The sequence below is a fragment of the Plectropomus leopardus genome, chromosome 16 (assembly GCF_026936395.1).
Source record: "Plectropomus leopardus strain MGB_pleo_1.0 chromosome 16, ASM2693639v1, whole genome shotgun sequence".
In the NCBI taxonomy this organism is placed as follows: Eukaryota; Metazoa; Chordata; class Actinopteri; order Perciformes; family Serranidae; genus Plectropomus; species Plectropomus leopardus.
In genome coordinates this window covers 22,547,569-22,569,932 of record NC_142191.1, presented here as the reverse complement: position 1 = coordinate 22,569,932, position 22,364 = coordinate 22,547,569, and positions in this window count along the sequence as shown.

Sequence of the window (22,364 nt, the reverse complement as noted above, 5' to 3'; positions counted from 1 at the left end):
AAAAGATGTCTCGATTTATTGATCGCCAGAGATTCCTTAAAGTTTAAAATTACTTAAATCTGCATTAAACTTGTTGGCCACATGAGGGCAGTGCAACAAACTGTAAACTGCAAACTAAAACTGGCATGGTGGCCTCATGGTTGGTCCCTGATTCGAAACCCAGTTGAAACGGGGTTTGGTCCGTGGGTGGGGGCCCTTCTGTGCGGAGTTTGCATGTTCTCCCCGTGTCTGCGTGGGTTCTCTCCGGGGTCTCCGGCTTCCTCCCACAGTCCAAAGTCATGCAGCTCAGGTTAATTGGTGACTCTAAATTGCCCTTAGGTGTGACTGTGAGTGTGTACGGTTGTCTGTCTATATGTGTCCGCCCTGCGATAGTCTGGCGACCTGTCCAGGGTTTACCGCGCCTTCCCCCCAATGACAGCTGGGATTGGCTCCAGCCCCCCCACGACCCTTGCGTTACGGACAGTGAATGAATGAATGAATGAATGAATGAATAGTTGCAAACTTGTCAGCAATCCGCAGTGGTGGATTGTAACTTTTTTACATTGAATCATCTACCATTGAGTACAGTTTTGAGGTACTCTCACTATACTATAGTGTTAACATTTTAGGTCACTTTATACTTCCTCACTACATTCAATCGCTTTAGTTTCTAATTATTTTGCAGATACGGATCATAAATTATCATTATTATTATTTTTTTATTATGATTTACACTGATTTTTCAATTGTTGTCATTTCTTTCAATAACATGGGGAAAAGCAATAAGCAACTTGGTAAGAAATGTTCCACAAATTACAAGAAATTAGTAATTTAGAATTAAAAAAAAAAAAAGACAATTGTCACAATTACATATTTGAATATATTAATTAATAAATTATTACAATTTCAATTTTGGAAGAACCTTTTTTTCCCCTCCCCCTTTTTTTCCCCTTTCTTTTGCTTGTTGAAATCCTAATTTTCAGGTGGTTTTCTTGTACTTATTTCTTGCTCATTTTGGTGCCGTTTCTTTCCTTGCTCACTACATTTTTTTTCCGATGTTTTTGAAATAATTCAAGCCAATTTCCTCAGGTTTCAAAGGGTTAAACACTTTTGTTTTTGCTTTAATACAGGTAAAGCTACCCAGCAGTATACAATGTACTTAAAATGAGCTCCACCATTGCCGGCATCAACATTAAACATCAACATCACTAATTACAATCCAGCAATATCATTTATGATTCTAAAATGGGCCATTCTGCATGATGAAAACTTTTACTTTTGTTGCTTAAAGTATGTTGCAGTAATCAGGACTATGATTGCAGGACTGTTAGCCTACTTGTAACTATTTTTTCACTGTGGTATTTTTACTTTTACATAAAGGTTTACTTGCAGGATTGTTGGTTACCGTTAATGAACATGTGTGTAAATAAAATCTGACCACAGATTCACTCTCATTTTGCATTTCGCCCATAGTTTAAGCCTTTACTATACGTTTCTTTTTTTTTGGTGCATTGTCTCCTGGATACCAGCTGCTTACTGTCTGGCACTTGGTCACTTCCTTTTTATAAAACTGACCTTACTTGATTTTTGTGGGGGTTCATGCCCATTAACGTCCCGAACACTATGAGGAAAAAGAAAGAAAATAAAGGCAGATGGCAGAGTCTTTGCAGAAAAATACACCACCACTCACTTTTAGTGGGCCAGGTAATGGAGAGGGATCACTACTCTATGACTCTATATAATGTAATTATTTTTATTTTTAATTTTTTTTTTAGCACAGTCCTGCATAGTATACCTAGTATATCTAAGTCAAAGATTAGAGTACTTCTTCCACCAAAAAGCTACCTGTTTACACATTCAACAATATTATCATTCATTTTGAGTCATTATTTTGGCCGCTTTATAAATTTAAGTGCAATTTTAATTCTTTTTGGCAAATAGTTGCTCAATAAGTATGGACAACCTTATTGTGCATCATTCACAGAGTAACACTGGTGAGAAATCTCTACATGTAACTGACCTTTAGGTGTCAGGCTTGCCTCTCTGTGAGCCCTTTGTTTATGGCAGGTTGTTGAATCACACACACACGCACACACACACAATCACACACACACAATCACAGCAGCATTTTTCATCATGTTTTGTGGCACTGCTGCTGAGTAAGAGACTGCTGCCAGCAAATCCACCACTTTCCATCCATATTGCCCTTTCTCTCACACTCACTCTGTCTCTGACAAATAATAGGTTCGTCTAAAGTTGCCATACCAAATTGCGTCTATACACAATCCAGTCCGTCCGTTGGTACATCCATCCATCTATCCATCCATCTCCTCCTCCCCCTGCTTTCTCTTTCATCCATATCCGTCTCCCTGGTGCTGGTGTATAATAGTGTTAGCCAGAGCTATATCAGCACTTTATCTCCTACATTATGACAATCTGTGGGGGTTCACATTCACTCACATTCACACATACAGGACTACGGACTACTTTCAGACCTGTGGCAGACGCAGAGGAACAAAAGCAGCAGACAGAAGTGCAGCATGTTTAGTTTTATTCCTTTAAATCTGGTCTGTTATTCCTTTACTCCGTGTTTGAGTGTGTGCAGGTGTGACTGAGTGCACACTGGCCTTGTGTTGTGCCCATAGGGGTTTGTGGAGGTCTATATGTAGGGAATTGATTGAAAGAAAAAGGGACCCTGGTGTATAATGTTTCAGCAGTTAACCTTAGGTAATGGTGGGCTGATGGATACAGCTCATTTGCTGCAGCTGATCCTGTTTATCAGTGCTGTGCTGGAGGCTGAGACATTAACATAAAGTAGGGGGAAGCAGTACTCAAACGTCAATTTTGAGGGCCTGGCAGGAATCCCTAAGGAGAGTCCAGGAGATCCCGGTTACTACACATTTAAAGGTTTTCTCAATCAACCCAGCTTTAGAAAGGCTAGCAGCTGGGCTACAGAATTTTGTCCTGCTGAAATGATTCTCCCCACAAACTGCTCATCTCATTTTTTATTGACAAGTGAGAGAGGAAAAGGTGCTCCTGTCTTCAAAAGACAAACTTTTCAAAAGTCCAAAATCAAATATCATCCATAAATCACACAAGAATTCAACAGTGAGTTCTAGCAGTTTGAAGCAGATTTTACTTCCCAGCCTAAAATACCTTTAAGATGTCCTGAAGGAGCACAACTGAACAAAATGTAACCCAAACTGTCAAGCTTTTGTTTTTTGTTTTCTTCTGTTCCCAACAGGTGTACTGAAGTTCCCACATTGTTTATTGCTTCACCCCCCAGTGTAACCACCTTCTCTTTCATTCATTCATTCATTCATTCATTGTCTGTAACCGCTTATAAGGGTCGCGGGGGGCTGGAGCCTATCCCAGCTGTCATTGGGCGAGAGGCAACCTTCTCTTTAATGGTGAGAAAAACTATGGCCATAAGGACGATTTGATGCCTCAAAATGTTCCATCAGATGACTGTTATTTCCTGTAATGGATATTTTATGTAGAGAGAGCAGTAGTTATTATCGCTGTATATTGTTGCGTGTGTAGCACTGATAAGGGAGGTTGTATGGCATGAAAGAGGAGGGCTGTCTGAGTATTTAGTTTGTTCCTTTATACTCCAGTACAGTTCAGAAGAAAATATACTTTTTTTACCGCTCTCATGTCTGAATGCTAATTAGAAGCAACAACAGGCATAGCACACAGGCTATCATAAAGCATGAATATCACTGCCAGAAAAAATTCACAACTTCTTTCCTCTGTTTGGCTAGTTTTATAAAGGTCCAAATAACAAATAATAATGATAAAAAACTGAACTGAAATGCCATACTATAATATAATGAAAAATGTCAAAATGTGACATGTACAAAAAACAGCTGAAAACCACTAAATATAGCATGTGGAGACCTATCATAGTATACAATGTTGAAAAAACAGCCAAAAACCCCATAAAATATATCTCTGCATTCTGTTTGATACATTTTAATGCAGTTTACAGCTGTTTTTTTTGACATATCATATTTTGAGATTTTGCCATACTATAGCCCTGAATTTTTGGTGGATTTTTCAACATGCTATTTTATGGTGTTTGTGGCCATTTTTACAACATCCTATGCTATGGTGTGTCTTGGCATGGTGTTTTACGCGGTTTAACGTGGTTTTCAGTTGTTTTTCAGACATGACATATTTTGACTTTTTTTGCAATCCAGCTGTTTGGTGGATTTTTCTACAGGCTATTTTATGGTGTTGTTGGCTGTTTTTGCAATATCTTTTGCTATGGCATGTCTCGGCACGCGGTTTATTGCGTTTTTTTTTTTTGTTGTTGACATTTTGGCCTTTCTATAGTCTTGGATTTTTTTTCATTTTTTCGACATGACAAATTCAGCTGTTTTGGGTGTTTTTTTTAGCAACTTTCTTTGCTATGGCGTGTCTCGCCAGGCCATTTTAAGTTGTTTCCAGTTGTTTTTAGCAGTTTCTGGGACATGTTATTTTTGGACATTTTTGCCTTACTATAGTCTTGGATTTTTGGTCATTTTTTTGACATGCCAAATTATGCTGTTTTTGGCTCTTTTTGCAACTTTCTTCTCTATGGCGTGTCTTGGCAGGCTATTTTAAGTTGTTTCCAGCTGTTTTCAGCAGTTTTTGGGACATGTCATTTTTGGACATTTTTGCCTTACTATAGTCTTGGATTTTTGGTCATTTTTTCGACATGACAAATTATGCTGTTTTGGCCTCTTTTTGCAACTTTCTTCTCTATGGCGTGTCTCGCCAGGCTATTTTAAGTTGTTTCCAGTTGTTTTTAGCAGTTTCTGGGACATGTTATTTTTGGACATTTTTGCCTTACTATAGTCTTGGATTTTTGGTCATTTTTTCGACATGCAAAACTATGCTGTTTTTGGCTCTTTTTGCAACTTTCTTCTCCATGGCGTGTTTTAGTCAGCTATTTTAAGTTGTTTAAAGCTATTTTCAACAGTTTTTGGGACATGTCATTTTTGGATATTTTTGCCTTACTATAGTCTTGGATTTTTGGTCATTTTTTCGACATGCCAAATTACGCTGTTTTTGGCTTTTTTAGCAACTTTCTTTGCTATGGCGTGTCTTGGCAGGCTATTTTAAGTTGCTTCCAGTTGTTCAGTAGTTTGGCAGTTTTTGGGACTGAATCGTTACCCCCTTCCACTCATCTCCACCGCTTTCGACCTACTTAAAGGGTCCTCTGTTTTTACCAAACTAGATTTGAGGAACGCTGACCATCTTCTCTGTGTCCGAGAGGGGGATGAGTGGAAGACAGCATTCAACACTCCCTAAGCCCACTACAGGTACTTAGTGATGCCCTTTGGTCTAACTAATGCTTCTCCGGTTTTCCAAGCCCTAGTAAACGCAACCTGAGAGACTTGTTAAACAAACATGTCTGCGTTTACCTATACGATATTTTGATTTTCTGCCCAGACATTGATTCCCACGTCAAAAAGCCCGTAAAGATGTCTTCGAGTATGTTGCTGCATGTACTGTGGGTTCCTGACAGAAGGTTTCCTTTGCCCCTCCAGCTGGCCTTCTTCAACCCCTACCTGTGCCACAGCGCCCCCTGTGGGAGATATCACTGGACATTTGGTTTCCCCACAAACATCCTGTCAGGGGGCCGCAGTTTGTGGCACAATCCTGGGAGGCCTTCTGCCAGCTGGTGGGGGCCACGGTGAGCCTCTCGTCTGGTTATCACCCCCAGACTAATGGCCAGACAGAGAGGCTCAACCAGGACCTGATACCAGCCTGCTCTCTTCTCGGCCCTGGAAAAAGAGGTGAGCGTCCCTGCGGCAGACACCATGGTTCGTCGCCGTTGAGGGATGTTGGGTCCGAGCACGCTGATCCCTCCTCAAGACGTCCTCAGCCTACAAGAGGGTGGCCGACTGTCGTCGCTGTCTACCCCCCGTATATCATCCTGGGCAACGAGTGTGGCTCTCTACTAAGAAACTCCCCCTACATTCTCCCTCACGTAAGTTAGCTCCCAGATTAATTGGTCTGTTCCCTATCAAGAAAATTATTAATCAGTCTGCTGTGAGGCTGCAACTCCCTAGATTGTCCAGAATTCATCCTGCCTTTCACGTCAGCCTCATCAAGCCTGTCTGAGAGAGCCCACTCGTCCCCGCCGCCAAGCCTCCGCCTCCCCTTCACTTCCTCAATGGGGTGACGGTCTACACAGTCAAGAGACTACTGGCTGTTCGTTGTTGAGGCCGAGGGGGGTCCAGTGCCTCGTGGATTGGGAGGGGTATGGACCAGCAGAGCGGTCATGGGTCCTCTCCCGTTACATCTTGGACCTGCAACTTATCAGGGACTTCAATCGTCGCAACCCTCAGGGTCCTGGGGGGGGGTTACTGTCAGGGTTTGAGTTTTTTGTCTGTCACGTTCTGTTTTATTTTGTAGTCTCATCTCCCCCTATATTGTATCTATGTTTACTTCCTCCCATTGTTCCCTTTCCTGCCGCTGCTGATGACCCTCATGTGCCTCTCCTGTGTTTCGTTCTCCCCCTCCCTCGTGTGTATAAAAGCCAAGCTCTCCGTTCCCTCTGTGCCAGTTCGTGTTGTATTCCCCGTGAGTAAACGTCCCAGCATTTATGATTATTGATTCCTCTTGTATGATCACCGTGACTAGTTTCCTGATCTGTGAACCTTACTTGATCCATCTGTACTGTTGCCGTGAGTTTCTGATACCTGTGAACCAACCTTGGATTGAAATAAAGACCACGTTACTACCTAATCGTCTGAGTGCTGCTGCATTACTGTGTCTGCCTGCCTGTGAGTTCTGGACAATGGCAGGATATTTTAAGCTGTTTCCAGCTGTTTTGAACCTTGCTGGGACATATGTAATTTTGCCAATTTTGCCTTACTATAGTCTTGGATTTTTGGTCATTTTTTCGACATGCCAAATTAGGCTGTTTTTGGCTTTTTTAGCAACTTTCTTTGCTATGGCGTGTCTTGGCAGGCTATTTTAAGTTGTTTCTGGTTGTTTTCAGCAGTTTTTGGGACATGTCATTTTTTGACATTTTTGCCTTACTATAGTCTTGGATTTTTGTTCATATTTTCAACTTGCCAAATTATGCTGTTTTTGGCTCTTTTTGCAACTTTCTTCTCCATGGCGTGTTTTAGTCAGCTATTTTAAGTTGTTTAAAGCTATTTTCAACAGTTTTTGGGACATGTCATTTTTTGATATTTTTGCCTTACTATAGTCTTGGATTTTTGGTAATTTTTTCGACATGACAAATTCAGCTGTTTTGGGCTTTTTTAGCAACTTTCTTTGCTATGGCGTGTCTTGGCAGGCTATTTTAAGTTGTTTCCAGTTGTTTTCAGCAGTTTTTGGGACATGTCACTTTTGGACATTTTTGCCTTACTATAGTCTTGGATTTTTGGTCATTTTTTCGACATGCAAAACTATGCTGTATTTGGCTATTTTAGCAACTTTCTTTGCTATGGCGTGTCTTGGCAAGCTATTTTAAGTTGTTTAAAGCTATTTTTAACAGTTTTTGGGACATGTCATTTTTTGAAATTTTTGCCTTACTATAGTCTTGGATTTTTGGTCATTTTTTTGACATGCCAAATTATGCTGTTTTTGGCTCTTTTTGCAACTTTCTTCTCTATGGCGTGTCTTGGCAGGGTATTTTAAATTGTTCAAAGCTATTTTCAACAGTTTTTGGGACATGTCATTTTTTGAAATTTTTGCCTTACTATAGTCTTGGATTTTTGTTCATATTTTCAACTTGCCAAATTATGCTGTTTTTGGCTCTTTTTGCAACTTTCTTCTCTATGGCATGTCTTGGCAGGCTATTTTAAGTTGTTTCCAGTAGTTTTCAGCAGTTTTTGGGACATGTCATTTTTTGACAGTTTTGCTTTACTATAGTCTTGGATTTTTGGTCATTTTTTTGACATGCCAAATTCAGCATTTTTTGGCTGTTTTAGCAACTTTCTTTGCTATGGCGTGTCTTGGCAGGCTATTTTAAGTTGTTTCCAGTTGTTTTCAACAGTTTTTGGGACATGTCATTTTTGTATAATTTTGCCTTACTATAGTCTTGAATTTTTGGTCATTTTTTTGACATGCCAAATTATGCTGTTTTTGGCTCTTTTTGCAACTTTCTTCAATCTGGCATGTTTTGGCAGGCTATTTTAAGTTGTTTAAAGGTATTTTCAACACTTTTTTGGGACATGTCATTTTTTGACATTTTTGCCTTACTATAGTCTTGGATTTTTGGTCCTTTTTTCGACATGCCAAATTCAGCATTTTTTGGCTCCTTTTGCAACTTTCTTTGCTATGGCGTGTCTTGGCAGGGTATTTTAAGTTGTTTCCAGTTGTTTTCAGCAGTTTTTGGGACATGTCATTTTTTGACATTTTTGCCTTACTATAGTCTTGGATTTTTGTTCATATTTTCAACTTGCCAAATTATGCATTTTTGGCTGTTTTAGCAACTTTCTTTGCTATGGCGTGTCTTGGCAGGCTATTTTAAGTTGTTTTCAGCTTCTTTAAACAGTTTTTGGGACATGTCATTTTTTGACAGTTTTGTCTTACTATAGTCTTGGATTTTTGGTCATATGTTCGACATGCAAAACTATGCTGTTTTTGGCTCTTTTTTGCAACTTTCTTCTCTATGGCGTGCTTTAGTCAGCTATTTTAAGTTGTTTAAAGCTATTTTCAACAGTTTTTGGGACATGTCATTTTTGGACATTTTTGCCTTATTATAGCCTTGGATTTTTGGTCACTTTTTCAACATGCTATATTCAGCTGTTTTTGGCTGTTTTAGCAACTTTCTTTGCTATAGCGTGTCATGGCAGGCTATTTTAAGTTGTTTCCAGTTGTTTTCAGCAGTTTTTGGGACATGTCGTTTTTGGACATTTTGCCTTACTATAGTCTTGGATTTTGTGGTCATTTTTCGACATGCCAAATTCAGCATTTTTTGGCTGTTTTAGCAACTTTCTTTGCTATGGCGTGTCTTGGCAGGCTATTTTAAGTTGTTTCCAGTTGTTTTCAAGAGTTTTTGGGACATGTCATTTTTTGACGTTTTTGCCTTACTATAGCCTTGGATTTTTGTTCATATTTTCAACTTGCCAAATTATGCTGTTTTTGGCTCCTTTTGCAACTTTCTTTGCTATATAGCGTGTCTTGGCAGGCTATTTTAAGTTGTTTCCAGTTGTTTTCAGCAGTTTTTGGGACATGTCATTTTTGAACATTTTTGCCTTACTATAGTCTTGGATTTTTGGTCATTTTTTCAACATGCCAAATTCAGCATTTTTTGGCTGTTTTAGCAACTTTCTTTGCTATGGCGTGTCTTGGCAGGCTATTTTTAGTTGTTTCCAGTTGTTTTCAACAGGTTTTGGGACATGTCATTTTTTGACATTTTTGCCTTACTATAGCCTTGGATTTTGTGGTCATTTTTTCAACATGCCAAATTCAGCATTTTTTGGCTGTTTTAGCAACTTTCTTTGCTATGGCGTGTCTTGGCAGGCTATTTTAAGTTGTTTCCAGTTGTTTTCAACAGTTTTTGGGACATGTCATTTTTGGACATTTTTGCCTTACTATAGTCTTGGATTTTTGGTCATTTTTTCAACATGCAAAACTATGCTGTTTTTGGCTCTTTTTGCAACTTTCTTCTTTATGGCGTGTCTTGGCAGGCTATTTTAAGTTGTTTCCAGTTGTTTTCAGCAGTTTTTGGGACATGTCATTTTTGAACATTTTGCCTTACTATAGTCTTGGATTTTTGGTCATTTTTTTGACATGCAAAATTATGCTGTTTTTGGCTATTTTTTGCAACTTTCTTTGCTATGGGGTGTCTTGGCAGGTTATTTTAAGTTGTTTAAAGGTATTTTCAACAGTTTTTGGGACATGTCTTTTTTTTGACTGTTTTGCCTTACTATAGTCTTGGATTTTTGTTCATTTTTTCGACATGCCAAATTATGCTGTTTTTGGCTCTTTTTGCAACTTTCTTTGCTATGGCGTGTCTTGGCAGGCTATTTTAAGTTGTTTCCAGTTGTTTTCAGCAGTTTTTGGGACATGTCATTTTTTGACATTTTTGCCTTACTATAGTCTTGGATTTTTGGTCATTTTTTTGACATGCAAAACTATGCTGTTTTTGGCTATTTTTGCAAGTTTCTTTGCTATGGCGTGTCTTGGCAAGCTATTTTAAGTTGTTTAAAGCTATTTTTAACAGTTTTTGGGACATGTCATTTTTTGACATTTTTGCCTTACTATAGTCTTGGATTTTGTGGTCATTTTTTCGACATGCCAAATTCAGCATTTTTTGGCTGTTTTAGCAACTTTCTTTGCTATGGCGTGTCATGGCAGGCTATTTTAAGTTGTTTCCAGTTGTTTTCAGCAGTTTTTGGGACATGTCATTTTTGACATTTTGCCTTACTATAGTCTTGGATTTTTGGTCATTTTTTGACATGCCAAATTATGCTGTTTTTGGCTCTTTTTGCAACTTTCTTCTCTATGGCGTGTCATGGCAGGCTATTTTAAGTTGTTTCCGGTTGTTTTCAACAGTTTTTGGGACATGTCATTTTTTGACATTTTTGCCTTACTATAGTCTTGGATTTTTGGTCATTTTTTTGACATGCCAAATTATGCTGTTTTTGGCTATTTTTGCAACTTTCTTTGCTTTGGCGTGTCTTGGCAGGTTATTTTAAGTTGTTTAAAGGTATTTTCAACAGTTTTTGGGACATGTAATTTTTGGACATTTTTGCCTTACTATAGTCTTGGATTTTTGTTCATTTTTTCGACATGCCAAATAAGGCTGTTTTTGGCTTTTTTAGCATCTTTCTTTGCTATGGCGTGTCTTGGCAGGCTATTTTAAGTTCTTTCCAGTTGTTTTCAGCAGTTTTTGGGACATGTCATTTTTTGACATTTTTGCCTTACTATAGTCTTGGATTTTTGGTCATTTTTTCGACATGCCAAATTCAGCATTTTTTGGCTGTTTTAGCAACTTTCTTTGCTATGGCGTGTCATGGCAGGCTCTTTTAAGTTGTTTCCAGTTGTTTTCAGCAGTTTTTGGGACATGTCATTTTTGGACATTTTTGCCTTACTATAGTCTTGGATTTTTGTTCATATTTTCAACTTGCCAAATTATGCTGTTTTTGGCTCCTTTTGCAACTTTCTTTGCTATATAGCGTGTCATGGCAGGCTATTTTAAGTTGTTTCAAGTTGTTTTCAACAGTTTTTGGGACATGTCATTTTTTGACAGTTTTGCCTTACTATAGCCTTGGATTTTGTGGTCATTTTTTCAACATGCCAAATTCAGCATTTTTTGGCTGTTTTAGCAACTTTCTTTGCTATGGCGTGTCTTGGCAGGCTATTTTAAGTTGTTTCCAGTTGTTTTCAGCAGTTTTTGGGACATGTCATTTTTTGACATTTTTGCCTTACTATAGTCTTGGATTTTTGGTCATTTTTTCGACATGCTGTTTTTGGCTCTTTTTGCAACTTTCTTCTCAATGGCGTGTTTTAGTCAGCTATTTTAAGTTGTTTAAAGCTAAAGCTTTAAGTTGTTTAAAGCTATTTTCAACAGTTTTTGGGACATGTCATTTTTGGATATTTTTGCCTTACTATAGCCTTGGATTTTTGGTCACTTTTTCGACATGCTATATTCAGCTATTTTTGGCTGTTTTAGCAACTTTCTTTGCTATAGCGTGTCATGGCAGGCTATTTTAAGTTATTTCCAGTTGTTTTCAGCAGTTTTGGGGACATGTCATTTTTTGACATTTTTGCCTTACTATAGTCTTGGATTTTGTGGTCATTTTTTCGACATGCCAAATTCAGCATTTTTTGGCTGTTTTAGCAACTTTCTTTGCTATGGCGTGTCATGGCAGGCTATTTTAAGTTGTTTCCAGTTGTTTTCAGCAGTTTTTGGGACATGTCATTTTTTGACATTTTTGCCTTACTATAGTCTTGGATTTTGTGGTCATTTTTTCGACATGCCAAATTCAGCATTTTTTGGCTGTTTTAGCAACTTTCTTTGCTATGGCGTGTCATGGCAGGCTATTTTAAGTTGTTTCCAGTTGTTTTCAGCAGTTTTTGGGACATGTCATTTTTTGACATTTTTGCCTTACTATAGTCTTGGATTTTGTGGTCATTTTTTCGACATGCCAAATTATGCTGTTTTTGGCTATTTTTGCAACTTTCTTTGCTATGGAGTGTCATGGCAGGTTATTTTAAGTTGTTTAAAGGTATTTTCAACAGTTTTAGGGACATGTCATTTTTTGACAGTTTTGCCTTACTATAGTCTTGGATTTTTGTTCATATTTTCAACTTGCCAAATTATGCTGTTTTTGGCTCTTTTGGCAACTTTCTTCTCTATGGCGTGTCTTGGCAGGCTATTTTAAGTTGTTTCCAGTTGTTTTCAGCAGTTTTTGGGACATGTCATTTTTTGACATTTTTGCCTTACTATAGTCTTGGATTTTGTGGTCATTTTTTCGACATGCCAAATTCAGCATTTTTTGGCTGTTTTAGCAACTTTCTTTGCTATGGCGTGTCATGGCAGGCTATTTTAAGTTGTTTCCAGTTGTTTTCAGCAGTTTTTGGGACATGTCATTTTTTGACATTTTTGCCTTACTATAGCCTTGGATTTTGTGGTCATTTTTTCGACATGCAAATTTAGCTGTTTTTGGCTGTTTTAGCAACTTCCTTTGCTATGGCGTGTCTTGGCAGGCTATTTTAAGTTGTTTCCAGTTGTTTTCAACAGTTTTTGGGACATGTCATTTTTTGACATTTTTGCCTTACTATAGTCTTGGATTTTGGTCATTTTTCGACATGCAAAATTATGCTGTTTTTGGCTATTTTTGCAAGTTTCTTTGCTATGGCGTGTCTTGGCAAGCTATTTTAAGTTGTTTAAAGCTATTTTCAACAGTTTTTGGGACATGTCATTTTTTGACATTTTTGCCTTACTATAGTCTTGGATTTTTGGTCCTTTTTTCGACATGGTATATTCAGCTGTTTTTGGCTCTTTTTGCAATTTCCTTTGCTATGGCGTGTCATGGCAGGCTATTTTAAGTTGTTTCCAGTTGTTTTCAGCAGTTTTTGGGACATGTCATTTTTTGACATTTTTGCCTTACTATAGTCTTGGATTTTTGTTCATATTTTCAACGTGCCAAATTATGCTGTTTTTGGCTGTTTTAGCAACTTTCTTTGCTATATAGCGTGTCATGGCAGGCTATTTTAAGTTGTTTCCAGTTGTTTTCAGCAGTTTTTGGGACATGTCATTTTTGACAGTTTTGCCTTTACTATAGTCTTGGATTTTGTGGTCATTTTTTCGACATGCCAAATTCAGCATTTTTTGGCTGTTTTAGCAACTTTCTTTGCTATGGCGTGTCATGGCAGGCTATTTTAAGTTGTTTCCAGTTGTTTTCAGCAGTTTTTGGGACATGTCATTTTTCGACATTTTTGCCTTACTATAGTCTTGGATTTTTGTTCATTTTTTCGACATGCCAAATTCAGCATTTTTTGGCTGTTTTAGCAACTTTCTTTGCTATGGCGTGTCATGGCAGGCTATTTTAAGTTGTTTCCAGTTGTTTTCAGCAGTTTTTGGGACATGTCATTTTTTGACATTTTTGCCTTACTATAGCCTTGGATTTTGTGGTCATTTTTTCGACATGCCAAATTATGCTGTTTTTGGCTATTTTTGCAACTTTCTTTGCTATGGAGTGTCATGGCAGGTTATTTTAAGTTGTTTAAAGGTATTTTCAACAGTTTTAGGGACATGTCATTTTTTGACAGTTTTGCCTTACTATAGTCTTGGATTTTTGTTCATATTTTCAACTTGCCAAATTATGCTGTTTTTGGCTCTTTTTGCAACTTTCTTCACTCTGGCATGTTTTGGAAAGCTATCTTAAGTTGTTTAAAGGTATTTTAAACAGGTTTTGGGACATGTCATTTTTTGACATTTTTGCCTTACTATAGTCTTGGATTTTTGGTCATTTTTTTGACATGCCAAATTCTGCTGTTTTTGGCTATTTTTGCAACTTTCTTTGCTATGGCGTGTCATGGCAGGCTATTTTAAGTTGTTTCCAAGTTGTTTTCAGCAGTTTTTGGGACATGTCATTTTTTGACATTTTTGCCTTTACTATAGTCTTGGATTTTGTGGTCATTTCTTCAACATGCCAAATTCAGCATTTTTTGGCTGTTTTAGCAACTTTCTTTGCTATGGCGTGTCTTGGCAGGCTATTTTAAGTTCTTTCCAGTTGTTTTCAGCAGTTTTTGGGACATGTCATTTTTTGACATTTTTGCCTTACTATAGTCTTGGATTTTTGGTCATTTTTTCGACATGCAAAACTATGCTGTTTTTGGCTATTTTTGCAAGTTTCTTTGCTATGGCGTGTCTTGGCAAGCTATTTTAAGTTGTTTAAAGCTATTTTCAACAGTTTTTGGGACATGTCATTTTTTGACATTTTTGCCTTACTATAGCCTTGGATTTTGTGGTCATTTTTTCGACATGCCAAATTCAGCATTTTTTGGCTGTTTTAGCAACTTTCTTTGCTATGGCGTGTCATGGCAGGCTATTTTAAGTTGTTTCCAGTTGTTTTCAGCAGTTTTTGGGACATGTCATTTTTGGACATTTTTGCCTTACTATAGTCTTGGATTTTTGTTCATATTTTCAACTTGCCAAATTATGCTGTTTTTGGCTCCTTTTGCAACTTTCTTTGCTATGGCGTGTCTTGGCAGGCTATTTTAAGTTGTTTCAAGTTGTTTTCAACAGTTTTTGGGACATGTCATTTTTTGACAGTTTTGCCTTACTATAGCCTTGGATTTTGTGGTCATTTTTTCGACATGCCAAATTCAGCATTTTTTGGCTGTTTTAGCAACTTTCTTTGCTATGGCGTGTCATGGCAGGCTATTTTAAGTTGTTTCCAGTTGTTTTCAGCAGTTTTTGGGACATGTCATTTTTTGACATTTTTGCCTTACTATAGCCTTGGATTTTTGGTCATTTTTTCGACATGCCAAATTATGCTGTTTTTGGCTCTTTTTGCAACTTTCTTCTCTATGGCGTGTCATGGCAGGCTATTTTAAGTTGTTTCCGGTTGTTTTCAGCAGTTTTTGGGACATGTCATTTTTTGACATTTTTGCCTTACTATAGTCTTGGATTTTTGTTCATTTTTTCGACATGCCAAATTATGCTGTTTTTGGCTATTTTGCAACTTTCTTTGCTATGGGGTGTCTTGGCAGGTTATTTTAAGTTGTTTAAAGGTATTTTCAACAGTTTTTGGGACATGTAATTTTTTGACATTTTTGCCTTACTATAGTCTTGGATTTTTGTTCATTTTTTCGACATGCCAAATAAGGCTGTTTTTGGCTTTTTTAGCATCTTTCTTTGCTATGGCGTGTCTTGGCAGGCTATTTTAAGTTCTTTCCAGTTGTTTTCAGCAGTTTTTGGGACATGTCATTTTTGACATTTTGCCTTTACTATAGTCTTGGATTTTTGGTCATTTTTTCGACATGCAAAACTATGCTGTTTTTGGCTATTTTTGCAAGTTTCTTTGCTATGGCGTGTCTTGGCAAGCTATTTTAAGTTGTTTAAAGCTATTTTAAACAGGTTTTGGGACATGTCATTTTTGGATATTTTTGCCTTACTATAGTCTTGGATTTTTGTTCATATTTTCAACTTGCCAGATTATGCTGTTTTGGCTGTTTTAGCAACTTTCTTTGCTATATAGCGTGTCATGGCAGGCTATTTTAAGTTGTTTTCAGTTGTTTTCAACAGTTTTGGGACATGTCATTTTTGACATTTTTGCCTTACTATAGTCTTGGATTTTGTGGTCATTTCTTCGACATGCCAAATTCAGCATTTTTTGGCTGTTTTAGCAACTTTCTTTGCTATGGCGTGTCTTGGCAGGCTATTTTAAGTTGTTTCCAGTTGTTTTCAACAGTTTTTGGGACATGTCATTTTTTGACAGTTTTGCCTTACTATAGTCTTGGATTTTGTGGTCATTTTTTCGACATGCCAAATAAGGCTGTTTTTGGCTTTTTTAGCATCTTTCTTTGCTATGGCGTGTCTTGGCAGGCTATTTTAAGTTCTTTCCAGTTGTTTTCAGCAGTTTTTGGGACATGTCATTTTTTGACATTTTTGCCTTACTATAGTCTTGGATTTTTGGTCATTTTTTCGACATGCAAAACTATGCTGTTTTTGGCTATTTTTGCAAGTTTCTTTGCTATGGCGTGTCTTGGCAAGCTATTTTAAGTTGTTTAAAGCTATTTTTAACAGTTTTTGGGACATGTCATTTTTTGACATTTTTGCCTTACTATAGTCTTGGATTTTTGTTCATATTTTCAACGTGCCAAATTATGCTGTTTTTGGCTGTTTTAGCAACTTTCTTTGCTATATAGCGTGTCATGGCAGGCTATTTTAAGTTGTTTCCAGTTGTTTTCAGCAGTTTTTGGGACATGTCATTTTTTGACATTTTTGCCTTACTATAGTCTTGGATTTTGTGGTCATTTTTTCGACATGCCAAATTCAGCATTTTTTGGCTGTTTTAGCAACTTTCTTTGCTATGGCGTGTCATGGCAGGCTATTTTAAGTTGTTTCCAGTTGTTTTCAGCAGTTTTTGGGACATGTCATTTTTTGACATTTTTGCCTTACTATAGCCTTGGATTTTGTGGTCATTTTTTCGACATGCCAAATTCAGCATTTTTTGGCTGTTTTAGCAACTTTCTTTGCTATGGCATGTCTTGGCAGGCTATTTTAAGTTCTTTCCAGTTGTTTTCAGCAGTTTTTGGGACATGTCATTTTTTGACATTTTTGCCTTACTATAGTCTTGGATTTTTGGTCATTTTTTCGACATGCCAAATTATGCTGTTTTTGGCTCTTTTTGCAACTTTCTTCTCTATGGCGTGTCATGGCAGGCTATTTTAAGTTGTTTCCGGTTGTTTTCAGCAGTTTTTGGGACATGTCATTTTTTGACATTTTTGCCTTACTATAGTCTTGGATTTTTGTTCATTTTTTCGACATGCCAAATTATGCTGTTTTTGGCTATTTTTGCAAGTTTCTATGCTATGGCGTGTCTTGGCAGGTTATTTTAAGTTGTTTAAAGGTATTTTCAACAGTTTTTGGGACATGTAATTTTTTGACATTTTTGCCTTACTATAGTCTTGGATTTTTGTTCATTTTTTCGACATGCCAAATAAGGCTGTTTTTGGCTTTTTTAGCATCTTTCTTTGCTATGGCGTGTCTTGGCAGGCTATTTTAAGTTCTTTCCAGTTGTTTTCAGCAGTTTTTGGGACATGTCATTTTTTGACATTTTTGCCTTACTATAGTCTTGGATTTTTGTTCATTTTTTCGACATGCCAAATTATGCTGTTTTTGGCTATTTTTGCAAGTTTCTATGCTATGGCGTGTCTTGGCAGGTTATTTTAAGTTGTTTAAAGGTATTTTCAACAGTTTTAGGGACATGTCATTTTTTGACAGTTTTGCCTTACTATAGTCTTGGATTTTTGTTCATATTTTCAACTTGCCAAATTATGCTGTTTTTGGCTGTTTTGGCAACTTTCTTCTCTATGGCGTGTCTTGGCAGGCTATTTTAAGTTGCTTCCAGTTGTTTTCAGCAGTTTTTAGGACATGTCATTTTTTGACATTTTTGCCTTACTATAGCCTTGGATTTTGTGGTCATTTCTTCAACATGCCAAATTCAGCATTTTTTGGCTGTTTTAGCAACTTTCTTTGCTATGGCGTGTCTTGGCAGGCTATTTTAAGTTCTTTCCAGTTGTTTTCAGCAGTTTTTGGGATATGTCATTTTTTGAAATTTTTGCCTTACTATAGCCTTGGATTTTTGGTCATTTTTTCGACATGCCAAATTATGCTGTTTTTGGCTCTTTTTGCAACTTTCTTTGCTATGGCGTGTCTTGGCAGGCTATTTTAAGTTGTTTCCAGTTGTTTTCAGCAGTTTTTGGGACATGTATTTTTGTTCATTTTTTCGACATGCAAAACTATGCTGTTTTTGGCTATTTTTGCAAGTTTCTTTGCTATGGCGTGTCTTGGCAAGCTATTTTAAGTTGTTTAAAGCTATTTTCAACAGTTTTTGGGACATGTCATTTTTTGACATTTTTGCCTTACTATAGTCTTGGATTTTTGGTCATTTTTTCGACATGCCAAATTATGCTGTTTTTGGCTCTTTTTGCAACTTTCTTCTCTATGGCGTGTCATGGCAGGCTATTTTAAGTTGTTTCCGGTTGTTTTCAGCAGTTTTTGGGACATGTCATTTTTTGACATTTTTGCCTTACTATAGTCTTGGATTTTTGTTCATTTTTTCGACATGCCAAATAAGGCTGTTTTTGGCTTTTTTAGCATCTTTCTTTGCTATGGCGTGTCTTGGCAGGCTATTTTAAGTTGTTTCCAGTTGTTTTCAGCAGTTTTTGGGACATGTCATTTTTTGACATTTTTGCCTTACTATAGTCTTGGATTTTTGGTCATTTTTTCGACATGCAAAACTATGCTGTTTTTGGCTATTTTTGCAACTTTCTTTGCTATGGCGTGTCTTGGCAAGCTATTTTAAGTTGTTTAAAGCTATTTTTAACAGTTTTTGGGACATGTCATTTTTTGACATTTTTGCCTTACTATAGTCTTGGATTTTTGTTCATATTTTCAACGTGCCAAATTATGCTGTTTTTGGCTGTTTTAGCAACTTTCTTTGCTATATAGCGTGTCATGGCAGGCTATTTTAAGTTGTTTCCAGTTGTTTTCAGCAGTTTTTGGGACATGTCATTTTTCGACATTTTTGCCTTACTATAGTCTTGGATTTTTGTTCATTTTTTCGACATGCCAAATTATGCTGTTTTTGGCTATTTTTGCAAGTTTCGATGCTATGGCATGTCTTGGCAGGTTATTTTAAGTTGTTTAAAGGTATTTTCAACAGTTTTAGGGACATGTCATTTTTTGACAGTTTTGCCTTACTATAGTCTTGGATTTTTGTTCATATTTTCAACTTGCCAAATTATGCTGTTTTTGGCTCTTTTGGCAACTTTCTTCTCTATGGCGTGTCTTGGCAGGCTATTTTAAGTTCTTTCCAGTTGTTTTCAGCAGTTTTTGGGACATGTCATTTTTTGACATTTTTGCCTTACTATAGTCTTGGATTTTGTGGTCATTTTTTCGACATGCCAAATTCAGCATTTTTTGGCTGTTTTAGCAACTTTCTTTGCTATGGCGTGTCATGGCAGGCTATTTTAAGTTGTTTCCAGTTGTTTTCAGCAGTTTTTGGGACATGTCATTTTTTGACATTTTTGCCTTACTATAGTCTTGGATTTTTGTTCATATTTTCAACGTGCCAAATTATGCTGTTTTTGGCTGTTTTAGCAACTTTCTTTGCTATATAGCGTGTCTTGGCAGGCTATTTTAAGTTGTTTCCAGTTGTTTTCAGCAGTTTTTGGGACATGTCATTTTTTGACATTTTTGCCGTACTATAGCCTTGGATTTTGTGGTCATTTTTTCGACATGCCAAATTCAGCATTTTTTGGCTGTTTTAGCAACTTTCTTTGCTATGGCGTGTCATGGCAGGCTATTTTAAGTTGTTTCCAGTTGTTTTCAGCAGTTTTTGGGACATGTCATTTTTTGACATTTTTGCCTTACTATAGTCTTGGATTTTGTGGTCATTTTTTCGACATGCCAAATTCAGCATTTTTTGGCTGTTTTAGCAACTTTCTATGCTATGGCGTGTCTTGGCAGGTTATTTTAAGTTGTTTAAAGGTATTTTTAACAGTTTTTGGGACATGTCATTTTTTGACATTTTTGCCTTACTATAGTCTTGGATTTTTGTTCATATTTTCAACTTGCCAAATTATGCTGTTTTTGGCTGTTTTAGCAACTTTCTTTGGTATGGCATATCTTGGCAGGCTATTTTAAGTTGCTTCCAGTTGTTTTCAACAGTTTTTGGGACATGTCATTTTTTGACATTTTTGCCTTACTATAGCCTTGGATTTTGTGGTCATTTCTTCGACATGCCAAATTCAGCATTTTTTGGCTGTTTTAGCAACTTTCTTTGCTATGGCGTGTCATGGCAGGCTATTTTAAGTTGTTTCCAGTTGTTTTCAGCAGTTTTTGGGACATGTCATTTTTTGACATTTTTGCCTTACTATAGTCTTGGATTTTTGTTCATATTTTCAACGTGCCAAATTATGCTGTTTTTGGCTGTTTTAGCAACTTTCTTTGCTATATAGCGTGTCATGGCAGGCTATTTTAAGTTGTTTCCAGTTGTTTTCAGCAGTTTTTGGGACATGTCATTTTTTGACATTTTTGCCTTACTATAGTCTTGGATTTTGTGGTCATTTTTTCGACATGCCAAATTCAGCATTTTTTGGCTGTTTTAGCAACTTTCTATGCTATGGCGTGTCTTGGCAGGTTATTTTAAGTTGTTTAAAGCTATTTTCAACAGTTTTTGGGACATGTCATTTTTTGACATTTTTGCCTTACTATAGTCTTGGATTTTTGTTCATATTTTCAACTTGCCAAATTATGCTGTTTTTGGCTGTTTTAGCAACTTTCTTTGCTATGGCATATCTTGGCAGGCTATTTTAAGTTGCTTCCAGTTGTTTTCAACAGTTTTTGGGACATGTCATTTTTTGACATTTTTGCCTTACTATAGCCTTGGATTTTGTGGTCATTTCTTCGACATGCCAAATTCAGCATTTTTTGGCTGTTTTAGCAACTTTCTTTGCTATGGCGTGTCTTGGCAAGCTATTTTAAGTTGTTTCCAGTTGTTTTCAACAGTTTTTGGGACATGTCATTTTTTGACATTTTTGCCTTACTATAGTCTTGGATTTTGTGGTCATTTTTTCGACATGCCAAATTCAGCATTTTTTGGCTGTTTTAGCAACTTTCTTTGCTATGGCGTGTCATGGCAGGCTATTTTAAGTTGTTTCCAGTTGTTTTCAGCAGTTTTTGGGACATGTCATTTTTTGACATTTTTGCCTTACTATAGTCTTGGATTTTTGTTCATATTTTCAACGTGCCAAATTATGCTGTTTTTGGCTGTTTTAGCAACTTTCTTTGCTATATAGCGTGTCATGGCAGGCTATTTTAAGTTGTTTCCAGTTGTTTTCAGCAGTTTTTGGGACATGTCATTTTTTGACATTTTTGCCGTACTATAGCCTTGGATTTTGTGGTCATTTTTTCGACATGCCAAATTCAGCATTTTTTGGCTGTTTTAGCAACTTTCTTTGCTATGGCGTGTCATGGCAGGCTATTTTAAGTTGTTTCCAGTTGTTTTCAGCAGTTTTTGGGACATGTCATTTTTTGACATTTTTGCCTTACTATAGTCTTGGATTTTTGTTCATTTTTTCGACATGCCAAATTATGCTGTTTTTGGCTATTTTTGCAAGTTTCTATGCTATGGCGTGTCTTGGCAGGTTATTTTAAGTTGTTTAAAGCTATTTTCAACAGTTTTAGAGACATGTCATTTTTTGACAGTTTTGCCTTACTATAGTCTTGGATTTTTGGTCATATGTTTGACATGCCAAATTATGCTGTTTTTGGCTATTTTTGCCAGTTTCTTTGCTATGGCGTGTCTTGGCAGGTTATTTTAAGTTGTCTAAAGGTATTTTCAGCAGTTTTTGGGACATGTAATTTTTTGAAATTTTTGCATTACTATAGTCTTGGATTTTTGGTCATTTTTTTGACATGCCAAATTATGCTGTTTTTGGCTCTTTTTGCAACTTTCTTCACTCTGGCGTGTTTTGGCAAGCTATTTTAAGTTGTTTTCAGCTTCTTTAAACAGTTTTTGGGACATGTCATTTTTTGACATTTTTGCCTTACTATAGTCTTGGATTTTTGGTAATTTTTTCGACATGCCAAATTCATGCTGTTTTTGGCTTATTTAGCAACTTTCTTTCCTATGGCATGTCTTGGCAGGCTATTTTAAGTTGTTTCCAGTTGTTTTGAGCAGTTTTGGGACATGTAATTTTTTTAAATTTTTGCCTTACTATAGTCTTGGATTTTTGGTCATTTTTTTGACATGTCAAATTATGCTGTTTTTGGCTCTTTTTACAATTTTCTTTGCTATGGCGTGTCTCGCCAGGCCATTTTAAGTTGTTTCCAGTTGTTTTTAGCAGTTTTTGGGACATGTCATTTTTTGACATTTTTGCCTTACTATAGTCTTGGATTTTTGGTCATTTTTTCGACATGCAAAACTATGCTGTTTTTGGCTATTTTTGCAAGTTTCTTTGCTATGGCGTGTCTTGGCAAGCTATTTTAAGTTGTTTAAAGGTATTTTCAACACTTTTTGGGACATGTCAAATTTTGACATTTTTGCCTTACTATAGTCTTGGATTTTTGTTCATTTTTTCGACATGCAAAACTATACTTTTTTTGGCTATTTTAGCAACTTTCTTTGCCATGGCATGTTTCGCAAGCTATTTTAAGTTGTTTAAAGCCATTTTAAACAGGTTTTGGG